Here is a 26,140-nt window from a genome sequence, read left to right as displayed (position 1 = left end):
GATCTTATATTGATCATGTGGGGAGAAAACTCCTTTAACACTAGAACGCCTTTGGTGTAGATTGAGGGCAACTTTACTGCTCATTGACGAAGTCCTTAAGGCAACAGTTTTTCCATTCCTGCAAGCCAATCCATAAGTGTCGATTTTCCAGCAGGACAATACAAGACCACACAGTGCTAGGATTACAATTGCATGACTTCAAGAAAACAATGTCAAGGCCTTGCCGAGGCCAGCTTTTTCTCCTGACCTGAGTCCAATAGAACATCTGTGGGACCAAATCGCCAGTGCCATCCACAGGAGACAACTGCGACCAGCCAACCTTTGCCAGCCTGCTGCAGCTGCACAGGAAGAGTGGCAGAACATCTCCCAGGAGTCTATCCAGGGGCTGATCGGGTCTGTGCTTCAACGCTGCCAGGATTGTGTTAATGCTCAGGGAGGTCATACCTGATACTAACTTTGTAATGTTTTAATTTTGAAAGTGTGTCATGTTTCATAGTGAATGATTATTTGATCTGTATTTTTGTTTACATTTTCTCTGAGTTTGTTTAATATCTATGTTTAAAATATTTGATTAAATCCATTAGACCGGAGTGTTGCGTTTCTTTTGTGCATCAGTATATTTTTGACATATATTCACAACATATTTCAAAGTATATGGAAGCATATGTTTCCTTACATTTCATACTATATGTTGGGATATATTAAAATACATGTCAATGTATGTCTAAAATATATTTAAATATATACAATTATATATTTTTAGAATGTATTCCAATATATTTTTGCTGCCATTTTTTAACAGTTCACTGTTTTAAAAATATATATTTGAAATATATTTATTGCATATTTTGTTACTGTATGGGTTAGTATGTGTGTTTGTGTGAAGTGAGAAGGTTTATTTTACTTACTTTTCAATCCCTCAAAAGCAAAACTCATGAAGGCATTAGTCAGAACGTTCACCTGTTTTGGTTTATGGACCTTGAACAGGACACTTTCTAAAACATTGCTCTTTCAGAATAAGAAGTTTTTCCTCAGATGATGTTTAGTGCCTTGGAAAAGTGCAACATGGCTGATAATGTAGTGTATTGGAGGCAGGTGTGCGCAAGTCACTCACTTTTCCACTATTCCTAGATCTAGCCAACTGCTTCATAATTGTCAAAAAACTTGCTCAGGAATTTTTTTTGGTGATACAGTGCATTACGGTCTCGAGTACAGGGAAGCTATTTGTTCATCTGCCTGACTAACTTTCAATATGTCATTTTACAGTTTTCATATAGCTAGAGAACCACTTGTTCAATTGTGATGAAACTTGCTTAGGACCTTCTTATACCCTGATGACTATGGCTACCTTCAAGACAACAGTGCACCCCAAAAAAACAAGAAACATCTTTCCATGTCAAAGTGGTTTGCATTCTTTTAACCAAGCACAGACAAAGGAGGGCTTTATATTAAGAGGTAATAACATGAAACTCTCTTTTGTCAAAAATAATTAAAAAAAAAAAAAAAAACCAAACACTTCCACATGTTCCCAGGTTCTCCTTGGCTCATATCTATAGTAAACCACAGTTAACATACAGGATTCATACGTCAACAGCTTGTATGTGACTTGCATAACTGCATCACCAAAACTAACAATCATACCACTTTTCCCAAGCAGATATCAGCATACTGTGCACACCTGATCCCATTGCCGATGCTTAGCAACGAGGCATTGCCTGAATTTCTCAAGCATTTGGAACAATGTAGGCCTTTGCAGTGAACCTGTGATTTATTCAGATGGTGCTCTTCCAGGCTCGGCTGTCACAACCTATTTACTCTTTCGACTGTGACATATCTGATCCCACAGGGTCACCTTTTGCTTTGGTATTGTTTTCTGCACCTAATTGACTGCCTAAGCACTAACAGTAAACAGCTTTGTTTTTTTTTAACACTGCTCTCGGCTGGGCAGAATTTCTGTCATAAACTTCAGCATTTCTTACAGGCTCTGATGGATTTGGGGGGGGGGGGGGGGGTTGACAGCCTGGATGGAACTGATTTCAACAAGATGTTTGAATTGCAGATTCTCCCGCAGTGATTACTGCTGCCTCTTATTCCATCAATGAAACTGGGAGTTGAAATCAGTAGTGAAGTGTGCTTTCCAGAATGTAGAAGTAGTAAAAAGAAAGTTAATCAAATCAATGACAAACATTCTGACTAGAAGCCTTCTTTGTGTTCTGTGCAGTCTTGAATTAAAGTCTGTCGGATCTGCAAAACGTGACTGAAACTGACTTGTAAAGAGGGAGATGCATCTTTTAGACAGTACAGAATACACTTGCCCAATGCTTTGTATATAGGAAGTTTCATGATTTGTTTTGTGTGTCTGTTTGCTTGTTTAAATAAACAGGATTTATAAAATTAGGAAAAATAAAATGGAAAGGAAAATACAATTGAATTCAATTAAAAAGGAATAAAATAGGCTAATTTAAATCAAACTACCAGACTGATTTTTTTTTTTTTTTTTACAGCATTTTATAGCTCGGGGGGAATCACTGCCGGTGGTTATCCAGAGATTACCCTTAAATAAGTGATTAATGCAAACCAACAGGGCTCCCTGGTGCTGTAAAATGCTTTAAAAATCCAGCTGTGGCTTATCACAGCTGGTTACTGGTTTATCAGCCCTAAGTCACAAATTCAAGTGTTTTGGCTCTTGCCTTCATCTCATCCACTTTCCCAATTAACAGAAACTTGAAAAGAACACTGATGAAGGCTTTAGCTTAAACTTTTGCCTACAAACTTCTACCTGAGTGTTTTAACTTATGGGTGAATTCACAGATGGTCACATGTCAGAGAATGGGTTCTGGCACCGCGTCTAATGTGCTCCTGTTGGAACTCTCTCATGCTGACAGTGACAGGACACTTCTGGAAATCAGACGGCGCAAGTAAACACAGACTTTATATTACTAAAAAAAACTCAGAGAGCTGTTGATCCTAATCTGTTCTGGCATTTAAGCCTCCTGATAATATTCAGTGTCTTGGAAGCTCTTTGAACATCGAACAACAATAACCTTGATACAGTTTACAGAGCTTTTCTTATTAATATCTTCTTAAACAAATGCCTGAAGCTATTTTGCACATCTTTCAGTCTCCCACTTTTCAATCATTTATATTCACAGCATCGTTCTAGAAACTCGGAATTAGACGGCATACATTTCAGAGATGAAGGATAAACAATACGGTTCCATGCTGCACATTGTCCAGTTATTTAGCATATTTCCAGCAGATGGAGAGAAAGCAATGCGATATAACTTGTGATACAATGCCGCACAGCTAAAGCCGCAGTCCCAGAGTTCAGATTGACATCAATGATTCCTCTGTGTCACGTTATCTCACTCCTCCACAGATTTCACTTCTGTGAACTCCAAATGTAAAACTCCACAAATCCACCTCAAGTAGTTTAAACACAACTTTACTAAATGCCTTCTTGTCACGGAGAGCGAATGAATCCGAATCAACAATTTCCCTCTCGACCGGTGAGGGCACTGTATAACAGGAGCTGCGGGCTTCCTACTGAATGGTTGGGCAGTTCATCCTGGGGACAGTCGGGAGACGGCCATTCAGGAAGAGGGCGGCGTTACGGTACCTGGAGTCATCGCCCTAGTACGGTGAGCGAAGTTTCAGTCATGAATTGGAGGAGATGTGATTGAACTAGCTATCGGAGGGGGCGGGACTTAGGGTACTTTAGGGGGACGTGACGCCGTAATCTGGTCCTTTGTTGTGGTAATGGGAGGAGACAAGGATTGAACCTTGAATGAAGTGTGGGTTCATTGAGAAGTGTTGTGTTTGTTTTGCCAGACATCTGATATGAAGCTGGAGCTGCAGCGAGAAGCCCGGACCTGAACGTGCACGAGCACCAGCACTCAGAGCACCACACCTGCACCAGAGCACCCAGTTTGGAGACGTGTTTTGTGTTTATTATTTCGGGACTGCAACCCCTTTGTTTTGTAGCTGGTAATACCCATTGCTGGGTAGAGCCAGCTTTATTATTTGAAACCTGGTTTAAAGGGCATTAAAGAAACCTGACCGGTAAATTTGTGTTTGTCCTTTGTTGGAGCACCTCAAATCACCTATACGCCGGAGCACTACAAACCACTTTGCCACACTTCTTGAGTGTTATGATTCAATAAGCAACCTTGAAATGATTTGCTTACATTCTCCAAAGGTAGTTTAAGGTTTAAAGACAAAAAGACCCTCCACCTCCATTTGAAAGAATGCATTCATCACAAGTTAGAACTTTTACACTTATTTGAAGAGCTTACCTCCATGGGATTGATGTAGTCTTTCATAACGCTGTTATAGACGTAGATCATAGCGTCATGCAGATGGTGTTCCCAGCACATCTGGACCACCTGAAAGATACAGAAACAGGACTGTTCATTGCTTTTGGGTTGTTCCACGGCAAATCAGCTGCAGATGGCTCCGGGGTAACCATTCAGAATGTGATGAAACGATCAGAGCTCGTTTATCACGCATTAGGAAATGTGCAGAACTTGCATTAGCAGTCCCTGTACACCATGATTTGTGATACTTGCCCCCAAAGCATATGTGAATAGTTTTCAAACCTACTGCCAAGTGCGTTTCTGCAAAGTGCAACCAAATGTGTTTCTTTTTAATTACATAGTGTATTTTGAAGAAACGTATTAAGTACTTTTTATCATCTTCCGGTCCCCCATGATATTAGGCATCCTGACTGAGGACCACCACAGAATTAAACCATTTTGTTTTTCAAAAGAACCCCAAGCTCCTAACAGCAGTGTTCATGTGAGTCAATTGATCAGCATCATTAGGGAAAGAATATTCCCGTATACGCTGCGCTCCAGAGGTGTCTGGGCTGTTACAATGCATACATTATGATCAATGGCTAGTTGATATTCTTTTGATCGTACAAAGGAATAAAAAAATCTGAGAGAATTCACGCAGACACTGAAAACAGGTTTTCCCTCATTAGTGCAGGAATGGTTTGTAAATTAAAATTGCCACATTTGCGTGCATTGTCCATATAACAACAAGTGATGATATTAGATTTACTGGATTTATTTTGTAACAAACAAACACACAGTTTCTCCTAGAACTCTGTAGCTATCCTCACTTTGAAAAGCCCTGTTCACATCAGACTGCTTCCACAGAGGAGTAAACACTGAATAACTTTGCAGAGCCTCTAAAGCACAGAGTGGCAGTAAAGCACAGGGGGTCATTAGGAGAGGATTCTCATGCACTCTGATTGTTTAGTGATATCCAAGTCCGTCTAATGAGTAAAAGACAGCAGGAGGGGGTCTGGTTAATGACTTGGTGTGTTCAGAGACTGGCGCCACCAGCAGTGTGGAATCACAGTTTGTGCTGAATTGCTGATGGCATCAGTAATCCAAGGTGTTTGAGAATAATATATTTATCATGGTTTTTTAATGCTATGTTGAACAGAAGAAGATTAAGGGGAAAGACAGGGAAGATAGAAATCATGAGATGCCATCTTCGTGGAAGTGTTAAAAGTATTTTTGATTTTATTAAAAAAGTTTAACCTTCAGACTGCCATGCAAATAGAACACTGTGTTCCTTCCTTCTGCACCACAGTAAAAATGACACTTTTGCACTGTTCCTGCAAATACTCTTCATCAAATTGTTAATACAATCAAACAGAAAACACTCTAGTGCACTGACAACATATAGATTTGGACGGAAAATCTACTACTAGCAAATCTAGCAACTGGGGAGTTTATGACTGCGTGTGTTGTCCGTTTCAGAAACAGTGCTGTCAAGTTCTGATTGCTCATATTGCTTATAAAACAAAGCACATTTTCCCATGGATATACTAAGTATTTATCACAGTTTACTTTGGTTTGCCACATCTTTTTATATTGAATTCTTTGCCATACCTCTCCTCATTGTGTAATGCTTACATATGCTTTCATGCTTTCACTGTGCTTTATTGCACTTTTATAACAGTGCATTTTTACAAGGGTAATCCTGAAATGACTAACTGCATTTAAACTCTACTCAGTAGTACTGTTGGATGTTATGCATAATGTTAGGTTATTACCATAACCCTGGTTCCCTGAAAGAGAATGACAGCCAAGACAGCCAAATGGGAAGAGCCCTCTCTGACCATCAATCACTGAGCATATATTAAAAGCTGCCCTATCAGGGCCCTGCTGTGAGGGGAAAGTCCCTCCCACCTCCTGCTGAAGAGGGATGTCCTCACAGTAGCACATCGCCATTTTCTTTCGAAAACAGTGGTCAGCTGGGGACACAACCTCGAAGGATAATGGTTGTCATTCTCTTTCAGGGAACAAGGGTTATGGTAATAACCTAACGCTCCCTTTCAATTGAATTACAACCATTACTGAATGGGAAGCTGTACCAAAGCTGTCGTGGCTCTAGATTACCGACAGCACAGCCTCGCGGCGATAGCCTCAGAGCCCTCATGACACCTAAGGGCATGCCGCCTGTAACACCCTAGAGCCCAGAAAAGGTCTTGCTCGGTTTGCAACATCAAGGCGGTAAAATCAAGCAAATGTCTGACTACCTGTCCATGTAGCAGCATTGCATAATTCATCTAAGGAGGCGCCATGAAGGAAAGTCCACAAAGTTGCCTGGCCCCTGGTAGAATGGGCCATAATGTCCCCCTGTAACGGGGAGTCCGACTGTTCATATGGCAAGCGTCTCGGCCATCTGGGTGCAACCAGCAAAACCTGTGCTTTCTCCACCCGATCCTCTTTAATGTCAGGGGTAATAATGGTAGTGGAGGGAACGCATACCAGAGCCCCTGTGGCTAGGGGTGAGCTAGCGCGTCTACTCCCAAGGGGCCCCCGTCTCTCTCCATAGAGAACCATAGGGGGCAGTGACTTGGCTGTGGCAAAGAAGTCGACTCGTGCAGGTCGAAACCTCTCCAAAATCTGTTGCAACACTTCAGGATGCAGTCTCCATTCCGAGCTGTCTGGAGCTCTTCTGGACAGGAGGTCTGCTGCCTTGTTGTCGACACCGGGGAGGTGAACCACCCTGATGGAACGCAAGTTTCTGTGCATCCAGGACAGTCTGTGCACTGCGTGGTGAAGGCCTGGTGAGCGCAGGCTACCTTGATGGTTTATGTAGGCTACCACTGTAGTACTGTCCATCCGGACCAGCACATGTTTGTGCACTAACTGCTGGCGAAAATGAGATAACGCCAGGTTCACTGCTTGCAGCTCTTGGGCATTTATGTTCTCTCGCTGCCAATGTCCCTTCCACTAACCTCTTATTCCTCTCCCATTCCAGACCACTCCCCAGCCTAGGCTGGAGGCGTCTGTAGTGACCACTTCCCTTCTGTGAGGGGATCGAGGGGAGATCCGAGGCACAGATTGCTAGAACGGAGCCACCACTCTGTGTCTTCCGGCATTGTCTGGACACTCACACCAGCCGGTGCCGATCTCCGACCGGGGGCACCTTGAGCGTATTTACCCAGGCCTGAAGCGGGCGCATTCTCAGCAGCCCTAGTGGAAGGATTGTCAAGGCAGCTGCCATCAGCCCCAACAACCTTTGATATACTTTGACCTGTAGGAGAGCAACCTCTCTGAATAGGGACAGTGTGGCCTCCAGCGACTGAATCCGACAGTGAGGCAAGCATGCTCACAGAGTTCAGTTTGATCCCCAGGAACACTGTGGACTGAGATGGTACGAAGTTGCTCTTGTGTTAATGTACTGAGAACCTTAACTTTGTCACATGATCTATGACCTGTTTTGTATGACGTCTTTTGGAATGCTCTATGACGTCTTTTGGAATGCGAGCAAACTAGCCAATCGTCCAGATAGTTCAGGATCCGAATACCCCACAGCCTGGGTGGAGCCAGGAGCCACTTTGTAAATGTGCAGGGCACCAGCTAGAGGCCAAATGGCAGCACACTTAAGACCATCAGCACAAATGTGCGCGGGACTGATCGGGACATGGAAGTGGGCATCTTGCAGGTTGATCAATGTGAACCAGTCGCCCGGTTGGACGTACTGGAGGATACGCTGTGCTGTCAACATACTGAACTTCCTCTATTTGAGGAACAAATTGATAACCCTGAAGTCCAGAATAGGTCTGTAACTGCCATCCCTTTTGGGCACCAGGAAGTACCTGGAATAAAAGCCACTGAAGGCATTGTGTGGATCTACCAAGCGGACAGCGTTCTTCTGTTGAAGATTGGCAATCTCCTGTTGAAGGAGTATCGCTTTCGCTGGCTTGACGATGGTGCGGAGCACACCCTTGAAGTCTGGCAGACCTATGCAAAAATTGTAGAGCGTATCCGTGTCTCATTGTCGATAGTACCTAGGAGTCCTGGGTGCAGTCTTGCCATGGGTCGTTGCCTTTGGTCAGTCCAGTTGTGCAGGGGATTGGTGGCAGCCAGGGACCCTCAGGGCTGGTCTCCCTTGGGCTTAGGAGGGGGCTGGTGTTTCTTTTGCCCCAGCCGGACAACCGGTTACCCCTGTTGCCCCCGCAGGCTGTAAATGCCACTTTGGGTGCTGGCGGTAGGCCGGAAGGTGCGAGAGCTTGGAAGCAACCTCCGTCTGCTCCGGTGTAATAGGGGCATCTAGTAGGGCTGCCTTCTTAGACTCGACGACCTTGGCCTGTGTTAGCCAAGATGTCTGCACGCGGATACCTGACCTAACTCCCCCATTAGGTCAGTCATCGCCATTGTTACCGCCAGTAACTCCCCTGTGTCTGCCTCCATTGCCCGCTCCTGCAGCCTCTCAGCCAGATGTGTCTGGTACAGGACCAGTATAGCCATTGCATTGGCCGCCCTGGCTGATAGTGCCGCTGACACATATGCTTTCTTAAGCATGGTGTTGGTTATTCTGCATGGCTTGGACGGGCAGGTCTGGTCTTTGTCCCCTCTGGTGAAGGTGGATCCTTGCACCAGTACTGTGACTGTGTCCCCGATGGTGGGTAATGTGCCTAAGCCTGCTTCTTGGGCTCCTGCAGTGTGTAGCAGGGCCTCTGCTGTTCTAGAGGCTGAGGGGGCGGAGGCTGGGTTACTCCAGGACAAGCGAACTAGCTTGAGGAAATCCTGGCACAAGGGGAGGGCATGTTGTGGGTACCCGTTCTGCTGTAGGAAGTGGTTCCCTGTTTCCTCCTGTTCTGCCGTCCAGGGGAAGTCTGTGGCTGCAGCTGCATGCTGCATGATTGCCCGGAACGCTTCCTTTTGCGATATATGAGTCAATCGGCGCCGAGGTTGGTGCCGATGGGTACCACGGTCGGTGCCCAGCTGTAGACGGCTCCGAAGCTAGTCACCAGTGCCGAATCAATCGGTGCCAGGATTGGCATCGAGGAAAGTGCTGTCGGTGCCGAACAGTTGGTGACAAGTCAAACGGTTCCGAGGTTGGTGCCGGTAGGAGGCGCGGTCCATGCTGGGCCGTAGGTGGCGCCGAAGATGGTTACACCGGTGCGAGGTCAATCGGGACCGGATAGGCGCTGTTATTCTCTGCCTCAAGTTTGGCGGGATAAACCACGGTCAATGCCAGGGTATGCAGCCGATTCAGTCGTCGTGGTCGCCGAGGGCAAGCGCAGCCATGCTAGGAGAGCCCGAGGCTTGAATGGGAGCTAGGTCCGAGCTGTTTTTTTTTTTCAGTCACTGTGGCCAATTAAATCACCATAGAGGACAACGCCACGAGCCCGCCCACCAGAACAACTCACAACACAGTATCTGGCAACTACATGAAGCCTCGTGCAGTAAAAAAGAGTAATGACCACTTACCAATCTCCCAAGAGAGGTCAAAACCAGCTCTATTCAGTAAACTGATGCGAGAATAAGGTAGCAGCACTTTTAAGAATGCTCAGAAGCGTGATTCTAACGTGGAAAGTGAAAATCTGATGGTAAAAAAACGAAAAACCAGCCAAATCGGGGCAAAGAAACACAAGGCAATCTGTGAACTGTCTCAGTGAAGTGAGAGAGAAAATGGCGATGTGTTACTGTGAGGACGTCCCTCTTCAGCAGGAGGTGGGAGGGATTTTACAGCAGGGCCCTGATAGGACAGCTTTTTTATATATGCTCAGTGATTGGAGGTCAGAGGGCTCTTCCCATTCGGTAATGGTTGTCATCCAATTGAAAGGGAACAGCTCTATTTTAATTGTTTGAACAGTATTTAGAGGCACTGCTGTTTAGCTCAATGTAACTATGTTAATAGAGTTTAAAAAATTACAGATTTTAAAAATACCCGCACCAACACTTTAGGTCCCATCACAGCAATTAAATGGGCCCATTTGAGCTACTGCTGCTAGCGTCTTGTAGGTCAGATTAGCTGCTCTATATAATGGAAAGGGCAGGGGTTGTTTTAGACTCCGATTGCTGTATCCATCACTGTCACACGTACTCCGATGCCAGCAGAGCTCCAGCTAAGTTTGTAGCGTGCATTTTTTAAGGATCTTCATTCATAATTAAGCACTCATTTTCAGCAATCTGACGCAGCTTTATACACAGACCTTTCAGATTGCATTTGGTTTTAATGTAACATTAAAGTGTAACCATTTTTCATCTCTAGTAGGGACATTTTGAGGACCCTTGCCTGTATGATTGTACACAGACCCTAGATAACTGGCAATGACCACATTATTATTATTATTATTATTATTATTATTATTATTATATTATTATTATTATTATTGATGGCGTCCCCCGAACTCACCATCAAGCCAACTGCCTCTTTACACCCAGGTACTCGAAAGCAGATGTCCGCAAGCTATCGACCCTGGGAGGATAAAGGCCAGTCCTGCAGGTGTTAGGCTTGAGCTCACCTCCAAGGCTGGCCAGTAGTGTCCACTGAAGCCCAATGAGGAAAAATACCTTAAATCTGCGGACAGCCACGACGCGAACCAGCCTTCCCCTGATTGTATCGACGTGATGTATCGCATAAACTGCATACCAGTCTTCAACCTGACCTTTGTTATGCTGGAATCACTCAGCTCTCTGACGTACCTGCAGGATGTCCAGGTGGACGATGCAGGCCATCATGACGTTGTCCTGGAAATGGACGAGCAAGTCCTTCATGACTGTGGGGGGGGGGGCCTGTCAGCCGGTCACTCAGGATGTACGGCTCCAGACATTCCAGGAACACCCACCTTCGCCATGGAGTTCTCCCCCAGCTTCAAGTAGATCTGGTTAAACAGCAGGTCCCTGCCAAGGAAACATTAATATTGGGCAGAAATGCACAGCAACACCCTTGCAAGGTGCAGATACTGTATATTTGTGAATGCTGCTTCAAAACAGAGTCTGTGCGTAAGTGAAAGATTTATGCCAGGGTTTAGGCAGTACAACCCTGCAAATTGGAATTTTCTCAAATGGTTCCTAGGGTATAAGATGTAATAGCATAGCAGCTTTATAACACGAGCACATAAACTGACCATCAAATCATTTAATACATCTGGCTTCTTGTGACGGAAGACGAGTTCTGGTGATGAATCTTCCTCCCGACCTGTGAGGGCGCTAAAGAACGAGAGGAGAAGTATCTGGAAGGGCTGGCCTGACAGTTCGTTTCCGGGTCAGGGAAGTGGGTCAGCCTGGAGGGAAGCGCGACTCTGTTGTAAGACCGTATTGATTTGAAAGGTAAACGAGAGGCAGCTGCAAGTAATAAGGCAGCTGCAACCGTTTATCTCGATATCATGCGGGATTACATATAGGGGCCAGGGTAACGCTGATCTTCTCCTTCGTTTGGGTTAAACGATTGGAGAGAGAGAAGGACTGAGAGAGGAGCTCTCAGAGTGGATTGTGTTCGTGTTTTGTATTGTTGTGTCTGTCCGTGTAACTGTCTGTTTTTGTATTCAGCACTAGACAGTTAACGCACATCTCCGGAGCTGTCGAAAGGAGAGCACTATCCGGAGCACCTGCACGTTTTCGATCACCCAGGACTGGTGACCGTACCGTTGTTTTTGTTCAGGACTGTGCCCTTGTTTTCATTATCCCCGTGCTTTACACATTGTTGTGTATTGTCGGGGATTTATTGTTTTTGACGGTCGCAAGACCTGGAAAAGAGCAATAAAGCACTTATTCACTGAATCACTGTTGTCTGTTCATCACTCCTGCGCCGCATCACCGCGACATCTGTTCCCCTTACCAACCACTTTGCCACACTTCTCCAGAAGGTTCAGAAAGGACAGACCTGCAGTGCTGCACCAGAAACTGCTAGAAAAAAATTACCGCAGACATTTCCAACTTGAAGGGAAAGCCTTGAGTTGTCATGCAAGATAAATGAATACTTGAGTGCACATCTTTAATCCCTTTTTTATACAAGTATAAATAAGTACAAAAATATTTTCCTGTGATTATTTACATTGTATCAAGTGAGAGGGCCCTAACTAACCCTGTTTAAAATATACTCCATTTAATTTCTTAAATGTATTAATATTACTGATAATCACGTTTAAACATTTACATATTTGACATTTTGCAGCATCTCGTATAACCCGTAACAAAAAGCACTCTGATATTGCCGTCATTTATTTTAAACTCTATTAATGAGTAGAAGACCAAGAATGGATAACACTCCCATTGCATAGGAGCTGGTTTTACTATGAATTTAATAAGACACATCTGAGCTTTTTACATACACACTGTGGCTAATTAAGCTTGTATTAAAACCTGGAATAGTTGAAACTACTATTCAATAGCAGTCTTATTTCCAACCCACTAAGAGTACATGTGTACAATGCTACTGTTTATTTGGAACGCAACCTCAACCTCTCCTTGAAAGCGATCTTTGCTAACTAACATTAGTGTTAACAATATACCCTATAAATGAATCGTACATGCATCATGACTAATATTTAACAACCAATGTGGCAGGTGTATTCATTTATTTCTCCTTTACTGTATCAGATGCAGCAATCAGTTTATGAAGGGGGTGTGTGATGCCGTTCCACACTATTATAACGTACACAGTAGATGCTGAATTGAGACAAGTATGGTTATCTTTCCTGCTGTCAGGTTGAGAGAAGACAACTCATAAGCAGAGTTAGCGGCAACGACAGCAGCTGCAAAAAAAAAAAAAAAAAAAAAAAAAACCCTCCCTCAGTCTGCACAGAACAAGGGATCAAATCAGCAGAGTTCAACACAAACACCACAGAAGCCCAAGGCAGTGTTCTTAGCTCATACAATTCAGCTTTCAAAAGATGAGCCACGAGAAAAAAAAAAAAAAAAAAAAAAAAAAAAAAAAAAAAACTGTTTAGCTGGAAGGCCATGGTTTTATTGATCTTATTTATTTGAATCTGAGTTTCATACAACAATGATTATTAATAAAGACATGAAGAAGAGAGAAGCCAGCGGTGCATGCAATTTATTATACTAGGCTCATATTCTTTGCATATTTTTTTATTACGTACAGTTATGGAGACAATAGAGAGTATAAGAAAATTATAAAAAAATATGTCGCAAATACCTCTGGTATCTCCGCACCGAATTTAAATATATAATATATATATATATAAAAAAAGACTAGATATGTAATATATATATTAGTAGATATATAATATTCATATATCTATATATATATTTTTTTTTGTTTTGACCGTAACGCGTTGAGAGTGCCAAGCCGGGGAGATTCTCTGGTCTGGGTCTGGACAGTCTGAACCCCCGACCTAAAATGGAAATGGCAACATGTACGTTTACCAGTAACCCAAAACCGCAAAACCACACAGTTTATCACAGTACCTCACTCTGACTGCTCGAAACCAGAGCACACTTTCTGTTCCTTCCCTGAGCAGCCCCGAACTGACTGGCTGCATTCTTTAAATACCCTGTACCTGGCTCCAATTTACAATTAGCACCAGGTGCAGGGGATTGGAGGGTGGCGGAGGTGGGGACGGCGGCCCGGCTCCCTCTGGTGGCGGAGGCGGGGACGGCGGCCCGGCTCCCTCTGGTGGCGGAGGCGGGGACGGCAGGCCCGGCTCCCTCTGGTGGCGGAGGCGGGGACGGCGGCCCGGCTCCCTCTGGTGGCGGAGGCGGGGACGGCGGCAGCGGACCCTCAGCAACCCTAGGAGACAAAAAGGAGACACCAGCAGCCCCAGGCGATGCGGAGCAGCAGGCAACCCCAGGCGATCCAAATGTGGCATCCCTGAGCAGAGCGGGCATGGCATCCCTGAGCGATGCAAGGCGGGCATCCTTGGGCGGTGGCTCCTTCCCTCTGGGCTCTGGGAGCGGCAGCTCCTCCCTCTCTGAGCTCTGGGAGCGGTGGCTCCGCCCTCTCTGGGCTCTCGGGATGGCGGATCAACCTTCTCTGGCTCTCGGGACGGCGGCTCCTCCCTCTCTGGCTCTCGGGACGGCGGCGGCTCCCCTCTCTGGCTCTCGGGACGGCGGCTCCTCCCTCTCTGGCTCTCGGGACGGCGGCTCCTCCCTCTTTGTTTGAATGACTGGGGCCTCTCCCATGTCTACCACCAGGTAATTAACGACCATGAGGGCAACCTCTGGGAAGGATGCCAGGTGATGTTGTTCCTCCCACTTTTCCCACCTCTCCCCATCTCGACACCACAGTGTGTTGATAACTGTGGGGAGGTCGTGGAAGAGGTCTGCCTCAGGATGCATCAGCCAGTCCCAGATCTCCTGGGACAGTGGTGAAGGTGGTGGCGCTGGAGGTAGTGGGGTGGCCCCTGATGCCCGGGGTGAAAACTGCTCCTCTTCCTGGGCCTGATTGTAGGGGCATCCTGCCCAGTTGTGGCTGTCCTCCTCACAACATCCACACCAGTCTGCTGGTGGCACTTCTGGGCAGGACCTCCAGCGGTGGTCCTCCTTCCCGCATCAGGAACACCAGGAGAAGAGGCTGGCCGGATCCTCCAGCGGTGGCTGTTGTTGCAGCAGCTTACATTTCTTTGGCTGCTGGATCTCCTTCTGCCTTTGTCGTTGTCTGCTCTTTCCCATTTTTTTTTTTTTTTTTTTTTTTTTTATTTTTATCTTAAAAAAAAAAAAAAAAAAAAAAAATTATCCCAAATAAAGCCAAAACACTGCAGTACTGCTCCAAGCCTACTGGAGGCGCTATATTCCACTGCTGACACCAAATGTGACAGGCTGGCAAGTGGATAGAGGCCCAAAAACAGACGGCAGTTCAAAAAAATAATACTTTTATTACAAATAAACATAAATAAAAGAGCACAAGGACCAAAACAAAGGGATTTAAACACAAATAGAAAGACACAAAACAAGACTTACAAAAATAAAGGTTTCCAGGCTGGGCGATGCCTTCACTGGATTAGAAAATACCAAAAAACAGCAAGCACAAACACCAGCTTGCTTCCTCAGCTCCCTCCTCTCTCTAATGGGAAGCTGAAGCCTCCTTTTATGTCAGGTGGCTGGGTGCTGATTGATCGTTAATTACTCTAATCAACCCCAGCCACCTGAATACAATAAACCCAGGTAGGTAGGAGAATTTAACCCCATCCCTGCCAATTTATAAAGGGCAGAGCTCTGCTCTGCCACAGCTAGAAAACCCACAAATGTCACTGAATTGAAGCAGTTCTGCATGAAAGAGTGGGCCAAAATTCCTCCACAGTGCTGTGAGAGACTGATCAATAACTACAGGAAGCATTTGGTTGCAGTTATTGCTGCTAAAGGTGACATAACCAGTTATTGAGTCTTCAGTAGCTTGCGAAAGTATTGCACCCCCCTGGCATTTTTCCTATTTTGTTGCCTTACAACCTGGAATTAAAATTGATTTTTTGGGGGTTTGTATCATTTGATTTACACAACATGCCTACCACTTTGAAGATGCAAAATATTTTTTATTGTGAAACAAACAAGAAATAAGACAAAAAAACAGAAAACTTGAGCGTGCATAAGTATTCACCGAAAAGTCAATATTTTGTAGAGCCACCTTTTGCAGCAATAACAGCTGCAAGTCTCTTGGGGTATGTATCTATAAGCTTGGCACATCTAACCACTGGGATTTTTGCCCATTCTTCAAGGCAAAACTGCTCCAGCTCCTTCAAGTTGGATGGGTTCCGCTGGTGTACAGCAATCTTTAAGTCATACCATAGATTCTCAATTGGATTGAGGTCTGGGCTTTGACTAGGCCATTCCAAGACATTTAAATGTTTCCCCTCAAACCACTTGAGTGTTGTTTTAGCAGTATGCTTAGGGTCATTGTCCTGCTGGAAGGTGAACCTCCGTCCCAGTCTCAAAAAGCTTTGCAGCTCCTTCAGGGTTATCTTTGGTCTCTTTGTTGCATCTCTGATTAATGCCCTCCAACCTGGTTCCCTGAAAGAGAAGATGGACACCAAAACATTGTTATGGTATACACTCCTGCCTATTGGTAGGTGTCACTGATATCTTCCTATCAAAGCTGCCGATAGGCCCTCTCCCCTCGGTGACCCCCTTGGTCCTGCCTACCAAGGGTACTTAATCGTAATGCTGGGGAGACTCGCTCTTTTCACAACTAAATCATAATGTCGACCGATGCGACCTTGCCGTTGGTGGCCATCTTCTCTTCCAGGGAACCAGGTTTACGATAGGTAAACTAATGTTACCTTTCAATCCGAAGATGGCCACCAAAACATTGTTATGGGAAACGTGTACCAGAGCTGTCGTGAGAGAGAAAAGAACAGCAGCATATGAGGGACGCTTAGTCCTGTCTGACCAAGGTCAGCTGTGCAAGCGTGCAACCTTGAGGATCCTAGTGCCCACAGAGGACACTGAGGGATCTATCACATTAAGGCGATAGATCCTGGAAAAAGTATGCGGGGTAGCTCAGCTAGCCGCATTACAAATCTCAGCCATGAAGGTACCTCGAAAGAGGGTCCAAGACGTAGCCCCTGCTCTCGTGGAATGTGCGGCTACTCGCCCAGGTAGGGGTAAGCCAGCACCATCATACGAAGTCGAGACTGTGCAATCCAATACGACAGTCCCTGCTTCGAAAGGGGCTGTCCCAGGATCCATGTTCATGGCAGACGAAGAGCTGGTGAGATTGACGCAGTGCTCTAGTTCTATCCATGTAACATCTCAATGCCCGTACCGGGCAGAGAAGGTTCAACTTCTATCCTCCTCCATAGCAAACGGTGGAGGATGAAAGGACTCCAGTTCCACAGACTGATTCATTTGGAAGGCCGTAACTACCTTGGGGAGAAAAGCATGGATTTCACACAGTGACAGTGCTACCATCATCCCAAATACGCATGCAGGAGCTATGCACAGACAGCTCACTGACCAGCTTTGCGGAGGTGATAGCCAAGACGAAGGCTGTCTTCATGGACAAGTGCTTCAACTCAATTGAGTATATAGGCTGAAACGGGGCCTGCGTGAGAGCCTCCAGTACAATCTCAAGGCTCCATTCAGGGAGAGTAGACCTCCTAGGGGGGTGCAATCGCTGAGCGCCTCAATCGCTGAGTAGCCAGAAAATGCGCGCCCGGGGACACTGAGCCAACAGGGGCATGGCAAGCAGAAATTGCCACTAGGTAAACCTTTAGTGTGGAAGGTGATCTACCAGCCTCAAGCACATCTTGCAGAAACTGCACGATGACAGGTATAGGATAGGAGATTGGATCATGACTGGCACCGATCTTGAAAATGTTTCCACTTATAGGCATATAATGACCTAGTGGAATGCGCCCTAGCATTCTGCAGCGTACCCACGACCGTGTCTGACAGCCCTAAAGCTGACCAGCAGTCCCTTTCAGGGGCCAGACCCACAACTAGAGCCTGCCCGGCACCGGGTGCCAAAGCGTGCCTCTCGTCTGGTTGAGGAGATCTCGGTGAAGCGGATTCTCCCAGGTCGGGCCGTTCAATAGCTGGCACAGGGATAAAAAATAGATTCTCCTGGGCCACTAGGAGAAATGACGCCTTCTCTGATCAGGCCTTTTCGAGAAAGGCCAGGAGTAATGGCAGAGGCGGGAATGTGTAAAGGAGAGCTCTGGGCCATACTCGGGCGAGGGCATCAACGCTAAGTAGACTGCCGCAGCGGTGGAGGGAGAACCACAGGGGGCAGTGTGTCGTCTCCGCTGAGGCGAACCTGCGCCTTCCCGAACTGTTCCCAAATGCGCTCCACCACCTGAGGGTGGAGCCACCACCCCGAAGGATGAGGGCCCTCCCTCGAGAGGAGGTCCGATGCCCGATTCTCCATGCCTGGAACATGCGTTGCCCGAAGGGACAGTAGGTTCTGTTGAGCCCAAGTCAGAAGCCTGAAGGCTAGGTGATGCAACCCCGGGGATCGAAGGCCACCCTGGTGGTTGACATACGCCACCACTGAGGTATTGTTAGTGCGGATCAGCACATGTCTGTTCTGCACCACAGGTAGGAAGAGCTGGAGGGTATGGAACACTGCCTGCAGCTCCAGCATATTGACATGCAGGGACGTCCAACGGCCCTACCAGGGCCCGCTGACTCAACCCTGCCTTCGCAGACCGTGCCCCAACCTGAGTTGGAGGTGTCCGTCGTCACCACCCTGTGGTTGTAGACCACTCCCATTCGGACTCCTTGGCGTAGGTGAGAGGGAATCTTCCACCAGCGCAGGGCCGGCGTACACGCGAGGCACACTGTCGGCCGAAGGTGTCTGTCACGTTTGGGATGTAACTGGAGCGCATTGAGCAACATCTGTAGCGGGCGCATGGGCAATCAACCCAGCTTGATGGCTGATACCGCTGCTGCCATCAGACCCAGTAGTTGCTGGCTCAAAACAAGGGGCACCCTCGATCCCTGTCGAAACAGGGAGAGGTGGTGCTGTAGAGCTGCTACCCTGTTGTCCGTACACACTGCCTTGAAAGGCGAAACGGAGATATTTCTTGTGCTGTGGACGAATGGGAACATAAAAATTCGCGTCCCGCAAGTCCACCGCAGTAAACCAGTCGCCCAGCCGGACAGACTGCAGTATGTGACAATGAGTGCGAACCCTTTCCGTTTCAGGTCCAGGATGGGGCGAAAGCCACCATCCCTCTTCGGTACCAGAAAGTATATCGAGTAGAACCCCTCTCCGAGAAAGGTGTGATCTACGAGACCAAGGGCGCACTTGTCCAGCAAGGCTGCCACTTTGGTCTGGAGCACTGAGGCTTGAAGCGGATCCGTCACGTACGTAGTCATTAGACCACGAAAAGGAGGGGGTCCCAAGTGAAACTGAAGCGCGTAATCGTATTGTACGGTTGCGAGCATCCACACATCGGAGGTGCAAGTGTGCCAGTAGTGCAGCTATTGTGCCGTGAATTGGGTCTGATGTCGCCAGCCTTCAGGGGCCCTACTGGGGCGGCTGAGGCTGAGGCAAGACTAGCGGTGGCGGTTGCCTAGGGCGGAAACCCTGGAACCGGGTTACCGCGGGGCGTTACGTAAAATCCCATCCAAGTACACAACCAGCATACTGGATGTGCTTGCTAAGCAGGTACTCCGGGCTCCCGCCACGTAAGCCCTCTGGACGTGTGTCTCCATCACCCTGCACTGCAGGTTCGGGCACACAGGGTCCCTGGGCATACTTCCTACCAGTGGAGCCTTAACCGAGGCTGCAATGGTGGAGTCCACAGGGGGAAACCCGGCCAGGCCCAGCTTCTCTGCCCCCTCCAGCGAAGCCAGTGGAGAGCTATGTCTTAACTATGTCAACGCTGTGGCTGGGTGGTTCCAAGAGGAGTGCCCCTCCTCCATAAAATCGAGAAAAGCTGGGAAGGGTTGAGCTCGGGGAGCCACGTCATGCAGTCGAAAGACGGAATGGTCTGGCTCTGCCTGCGCTGTCCAGGTGACCTCCACATACGCCACCGCGCCAGTGGCGGCGCGCTAGTAACCCCGGAAACCTCAGAACTAGGGGCCATTTCAGCCGGGAATTCAGGCTCCGCCTCGACCTCCATATCTGGAGGGAAAGCGGACTCCACCCACAAGGCGGCGATGGAAAGCGCGTCCTCGCCTGAACAAAGAGCACGGTCACTCCACTCACCCTGCTCTCCCACGGAGGGGTCAGGGGGTGGTACAGAGACTGCGACCAGCACAGGGGGTGGGGGGATGCCACATGGGGGCCCACGGCTGGAGGCGTGGCTGGGAGGGGTTCGCTGTGGGGGATGAGGAACGTCCCCGTGCGGCTCTCTCCAGGTGATTAGTGAGCATGCGGGGCTGAAAAGCTACGCAGATGTTGCAGGAGCCTTTCAGGGCTGAGGAGGTGTGCTCGGGGCCTAAGCACCAAGCGCACATGTTGTGCCTGTCCTCCCGAGGTATGGAAGCCAGCCCCGCTTGTCATAGCGCGAAGGATACTGTCCACTGTGTGCACCAAGCACCGGTATAATATGCACCGCATGCACCAAGCACCGTGTGTACCGTGCAGCACTGGTATAATGTGCACTGTGTGCACCGCTTGTACCGAGCACCACGTGCACCGAGTACTGCGTGCACAGATGCACCGAGTACCGTGCAGTGCCAGGCACTGCGTGCACCGAGTACCGTGCTGCATCGGCGTGCTAGCCTGTATCAGTACAGCGAGTCAATGAGCACCATATGCACAGTGGTACGGAAGTATCACGGGCGGAGTCTTACACACCACTGTTTTAAAAAACACCAGGGCAGTGCATAGCGTACAACAGGCGGACTTTCTGTAACATTGTCTCGTCCGTGCTACTGCAACAGGCAGTAACTACCAAGTGTTCACCATTTTTTCATAAAAGCAAACTAAACTTTATAAGGTCTAAAACCGCTTTAAGTGAAATCAGAGATACGGCTTGCCTGCCCACCAGCTCGAGACACGCAATAAGGAACACGTGACTTGAAACGACATTCGAAAACTATTATTCGAGTAGTACACTTATTTAGAATACTCAATTACTTGAATATTCAGACTAACCTCTATATATATATATATATATATATAATATATATATATATATATATATATATATATATATATATATATATATATCTATATATATATTATCTATATGCATGCATATGCACAAATGCAGTTGTGCATATGCATACTCAAATGAGCAGACCAGACACTTATTAAAAAAGGAAATAACCATTTGTATTAATGATCCAGATCTACCCTAGAATTCAGAAATTCAATAAAATCTATATTCATAAATTGAGTCATGTGGAAGACACTTTTCAAAAATCATCTGTTACCAAGTTATTTGCACAAAATTGTAATTCGTTATATAGTAAGTTATTACAAAAAAACAAACAAACAAAAAAAAATATTAGTTACAAATAAAAAAGTTACTTTTCAGGCATATTTTATGGAGATTTTATTTTTTCAGTTTGGCCAGGCTGCAGCTCAAAATATTCTTTGAACATTCAGCAAATGAACAAGCTTGTTTCCTCATGAACTTATACACAGATAACAGAACCTTCGAGATGTTTATTTTTTTTATATGTATAGATATGTTTCGGGGCACTGTGACCCGTGGCATTTATCTATGTAGATTTGTGTGCAGGAATAAAACAAACTTCTTCAATTTGTTATTATTATTATTTATTATTATTTATTATTATTATTATTATTATTATTATTATTATTATCTCTGGAAATGGCTACACCTGCCTGGAGATATTTATAAACAAAAAAACAAACAATATCTACAAGGCAGAGCCAAATTTTCGCTGTCAGTATTGCAACAGCATTTCACTGGTAAAGACACTCCTAAATAAGGAGCTCCCAGGTTGGCAGTCAAACAAGTTTTACCACAGCTCCTGGAATAAAAGTGCATAAAAGAGTAAAACCTTTTCAAATAAAAACAGTTAATCAATTTAAGGCTGTTTAAATTAGTTTGAAATTGTATCCGGTCAATATGACCCAAAACATAACAGATGTACCTAAATTCTGAACATAATAGGAGGGTTAAAGATTTTTTTAGCTTATCAAAGCTTATATTTCTATAAAAAAAAATGGTCAACCCAAATCAAGTCATTTTCTCTTTATTTAATGTGTTGGTTCAGAAATATTTAAAAGAATTATTAATTTAAGGAGCAGCCTGTTGTATAATTCTACAATAGTGCGCAGTGGGGTGCTACGCACTGGTCTAAAAAAAAAAATACAGAGAGCTTCTCTTTTTCCATCAAACACAGTCAACTCTCATTAATTCAAACCCAGTTTGGACCAGACCATGTTCAGGTGGGTTATGATGGTACCATATTAAAAGCGTGGTCTAGTCTAGGTTTTATGTTTTTCACACTTATTTTTCATCAAAAACCAGGGATAACCTTTGAATAAAGAAAGAAAGAAAAACACAGTCTTCTATAATTGGTTTACACACATCATAGATTTCTGATATTGAAGTTTAGTTTCTGAAGCTGCTCTCAGCATGCATTTCAGTATGATAGCGGCATGATGCAGATTATAGGTCAGTCCACTGTACTGTATATGTTTTGTGACTGCTAGAACGTAGTACCACAGTGCCACCTGTTGACTGAAAACAACTTGTTGAATTCCTTGAGTACACAACCCCTTAACCTGACCTCTCCCCTACAGTGTCTGTGTCTGGTGCATCAAACCCTGCACTCATATGCAAAAGGACATTGAATGCCACGAACTTCAAATGTTTTTTAAAAAGTTGGAGAAAAATAGGGATGATAGAAACTCCAAGAGCAGAACCACTTGCTGCCAAAATTCTCCTTTTGAAGAGCCCTCCAGTGCAGAAAAACTGCCAATCTAACAATGAACGTCCTGATTTCATCCATGATGGGACTGCTTCAGACAGCTAGCAGAATGGCTCATCAGCAATTACACATGTTCACACAAGCTCATTAACAAGCACCACCCTGGCACCTGACCCCAACATTACACAGCAGAATAGCCCTCACAGCAGGAGGGAAGGAATCAAGTGTTGGGAAATGCCCCTGTTGGTGTCTATGGGACTTACACAAGAGATGGTATTTTCTAGGCCCTGAAATTACAGAAATGGATCAAGAAAAAATAAAACATACTTCTAAGGTTGTTTTGTAATTTCCATTGCATGTATTTTTGAAAATCTTTTTTTTTTATAATTGTAATTTTCATTTATTGCTTTCACAATATTGAGCACAAATATCTTCCATGTTCCTCAAGCAGGTCTGCAGTTTATAAGAAAAAAAAAAGAAAAAAAAACATAACTTCGTACCTTTGACCTTATTAGAAATACACATATGTTCCCATAGTCAAAAAAAAAGACCACTGTGCTAGACGTTTAAAAAAATAACACAATCTAGAAAGAAATAGGAAAGCTAGCAGTATATTATGAGCATTCCCAAGGAAATGATTTGAAAATGTTTATTGTTGGGTTGTAATTGGGATGCCAGTTACTAGGTGTGTGCTGAAATTTTCAGAGCAGTTACCTTGAAGAAATTTGAAGTTGTTAGGTATTAATTAAATAAAATGTGTCTCATCACAAAACAATGTTGCCCCCTGGTTTCCCTTTTTACACAATTATCAATCAATAATAAACAATATCAATCAGACAGTTATTTCATATAGAACAGGGGTAGCTTTCATTTCTACAGGGGTAGCTCAAGTGTAACAAAAGTTCAGTGACGAAGAATACCATTTGCTAGATTTGCAGCGTATTGTCAATGTGCACAAACTTGGTACGGCAGAAAAAACTTCAGTACCCCAGATGAGTGGAAAATATGCTCCAAATTGGCTTTTAAAACACTCAGTGCAGAAGCTAATTTCGATTGATTGATACTCAGTTGTAAAGGTGAGGGTAGGGCAGCTTTTGCTGTTTTGAGATCAACCCATTAATACATAGCTGTGTTTTGATTTATTTAATAACTGCATACAAATAATTCTTAACGGCAATTACTCAGAAAATAGGAGCATCAGCACACCCCTGCTAGTTACTGTGCTGTACTTGATTGAAAACAGATAACACATAACATACAAGTTGTTTTTGGTTGTATTTTTCAGAGCTAAATGTTTTTGATCTTCAGATATTCAAAGCCTGACAATTAGTGAAATGATGGCAGCTGAACCCCAGGACTGCACTGAAAGGCATCATCAAATTCATTAGAAGCTGCAGACGAGAGGCTGATTAAGACTGTGATAACTATACTGAATCTGGCAGGAGAAGGCTGGTGTTTTTCACTCATATGTGCTGGAGCAGGAGACAGTAATCAACCATGAGATTCATCTGCCATCACATCTGGGTGACTTTTTAAAACACCCACATGAACTGAGATCTTAGAAATATGTCCTCACACCAAGTACAGCCTGTACACCAGTGCAACCATTAAGATGCCCCCTTTTGACATTCTGCCCCCAGTGGGTGTATGAAATACCACATCACTTGTGTGTGGTGTTTATTACTGTTGTATGTCTAATCTCCACTGGAGGGACAGGTTAATGGTTACACCCTGGTGTGCCAGATTTACCTGGAGGTTATACATGATTTCAAGAGCTATTCTGAAGCCAGGTCTGTCTTTCGATATTTTTATTCATGGTGTATAACCCTGACAAATATATATTTTATTTTATGGTTAGCAATGTGATCCAAGTGTATAATTTCATATTTCATAATATTTAATTTCAAACCCAATCTAGGCCATTGGTTCAATGTTACAGTACATTTACAACTATATATTAGGTAAACATTGAGACAAATATGTGTTTTGATATTACATCTCCTCTTATGGATGGAAAACCTGAATTAAAACCATCAAATATCAAGATCACCATGATCTACATCCAATATATATATATATAAAAAAGTGTGACAAAAGTTCCAAGAAAATAAAACAATATTCAAACAAAACGCAAAGATCAGCCAGAGCAAATCAGACAAGTAAGACAACTTTAACAGTTTCACCGGCCCATCAGATTTAGTAAGAATGACAGTTACACATCTCATCACAGTGCAGTTGGTCTGACAGCAATCTATCAGTGGGCAGTGACAGCATGTCACAATACACTGATGCAGTTTGCTCTGAACCCAGAAGGTAAGCTTGGACTTCACAATCCATCAGCTTGAGAACCAAAAAAAGCTTTTTCACTTCAGTGCATTGTACCAAATAGACCTGAGGTTCCGTGCATTCCCAAAGCGCCTTGAATAGCAGGCACAAAACAGACCCATGGGTGACAAATCACCCCAAAAAACTGCCATCTCCGACAGACACCAAACCCGGGCCTTAGGGTTATTTCAAGCAAAAAAAAAGAATAAGAAAACATGTTTAGACTGATCAGGTCAAGTGGTCAAAAGTTATACAGAGGTCAAAATGTGATTGATGGACCTCTAACATTAATCAACCTTTTACTCAAAAACGGTTTGTGCTACAGACTTGTGGTAGGTGTCATTTTATTGGACATATACAGTGAATGAAAGTATACAACAGGTAGGATTTCTAAAATTATTTTGTTAGCTATAACCGCTTTAAAGGAGAATGACAAGGGCTTGACAATAGTAGTAACCAAAGTGCTAGAGTTTACTGGCAGCGGCTTTAGATTCATAGGAGCACAGACGCTATTGTTTTCCGATGTGAAGTTACCTGAAAATGCTGCTCCATCACTTGGATTTTGCCCTGTTCAGAACACTTCTTTAGTGACCGGTTCGCATACTGAAACAGGATCTCAGTCATCTGGGAAAAAAAAAATGTTGTAAAAACACACAGCCTGCTCTGAATCTTCAGTACAAACTCACACCTCATGTCAAAAACAGAAAACATAGTAATGAAATATTCTCTAATACCAGACATTATGTACCAGCATTCCATTTTTTTATTTTTTTTTTACCATGTTGCAGGGGGACAGGTTATAATTAAACTCTGGTGCACAAGATGAACTTGCAGACATAATTCAAAGAGATCTATTGAGGCCAATAGATTATTGTGCTGACTGAAACTGTCAAGAATCTAACTTGGAGCGGGTATAAAATACCAGCGTTACTGTAACTAATCTATTTTTCTTGTTGACTTTTTAAACCACCCCTGTGGCCCCAATAGAACCCTCAGAATCACATCTAACCCCTAAGCCAGATCATGTACAGTTTATGATTAAGTCTGGAAAATAAAGTACATTATCTCATTTAGTTTCTTCTAAAGCTAAAAATGTGAGGTCATCCATGTTATGTTTATTTTTTGTAAAGTATTGGTTAATTTAATATAATAGATAGTATTTTTAATTTTTTTTTTAAACATGTCAAGTTGGCCTTAAAATACAGTAGCTTCAGGTATCCATGGTAACTGGAGAAAGCAACTCAATTAGTATTTCATTGGTCTCTAGATATATAAAATCAGTAGACATTCTCAGTGGC

This window comes from Polyodon spathula, chromosome 10 (assembly GCF_017654505.1).
Source record: "Polyodon spathula isolate WHYD16114869_AA chromosome 10, ASM1765450v1, whole genome shotgun sequence".
NCBI classification, from domain to species: domain Eukaryota; kingdom Metazoa; phylum Chordata; class Actinopteri; order Acipenseriformes; family Polyodontidae; genus Polyodon; species Polyodon spathula.
Note: the sequence above shows the minus strand (reverse complement) of the source record.